The following is a 954-nucleotide window of genomic DNA, read 5'->3' as shown; positions in this document are numbered from 1 at the left end:
GTCGGAGGGGGCACCCTTCCCAGGCCGTGGCTGCCTAAGGGCGCGGCCACGCAGTCATGCGTCTTCGCGCGGCGAGGGGTGGGGGCCTTGGGGGAGGTCTGTGTTGAGTGTGGGAGCCATCGGCTCTCTGCTCTCGCTCTCGGCTCAGAGCAAAAAAGTTGAGCGCAAGGAAGGGCTGAGATTTCCGGCATCCGGACCAGGGCGCGCGCGTGCCTGGGTTCCGGCCCTGAAGCAGAAGCTGTGCGTGTTTGGGTGGAGTCGGCCTGGCCGGGAAGGTTGAGGATTCGTTTGTGCCGCCTTCCCCATCCAGGGCGCAGAAGTTGCGCTCTAGCTTGAGCGTGTGTCCCTTGGAGGGGGGCAGCGTCCAGGTCCAGGGCGCTGGCTTGGGGATCAAAGGCCTTTGCCGAGCGGTTCCGAAACCTCTGTGCCCTTGGGGCTCCCTAAACGGAGGTGCGCAAACCCTCGGGGCCATCGGCTCCCTTTGCCTCCGCCATAGAGGCCCCGGGGCTGCGAGGGATTTCCGTCCCTTCGGGTGGCTTTGGCGAGCGCTGCTGAGGAAAGGAAGGGCAGCCAGAACCTGGGGCGGGGGTTGGTACCTTGTTGCCCAGCCCTGGACCCAACATGCCCGGCGGTAAAGTTGCAGGCGTGGACGAGACAAGTTGTTCAAGCTGCATCCCCGGCCGGGTCTTGGAGTCAAAGCCGGGGCTAGAAGGCCCAGCGTGGAGGAGAGCTCCTGCGTCACTGGTCTGGATGTCTGGGGCGCCCAGATGCTCCGCAGCCTCCCTCGAAAGTACCTGGGACCCCAGTCTTCCACGCCCAGGGCGCCAGCATGCCTACCGCACCGGGTCCGATACCTGCCCTGAGCAGGTGCCCTCTGCCCCCACTCCCGAGTACCAGGAGCGCTGCTTCTGCGGTTTTCTCTTTTACCCCCCGTCCCCCCCCCCCCACCGCGGC

Source organism: Neophocaena asiaeorientalis, unplaced genomic scaffold (assembly GCF_003031525.2).
Source record: "Neophocaena asiaeorientalis asiaeorientalis breed wild unplaced genomic scaffold, Neophocaena_asiaeorientalis_V1.1 scaffold606, whole genome shotgun sequence".
Taxonomy (NCBI): domain Eukaryota; kingdom Metazoa; phylum Chordata; class Mammalia; order Artiodactyla; family Phocoenidae; genus Neophocaena; species Neophocaena asiaeorientalis.
This window is presented reverse-complemented; position numbering follows the sequence as displayed.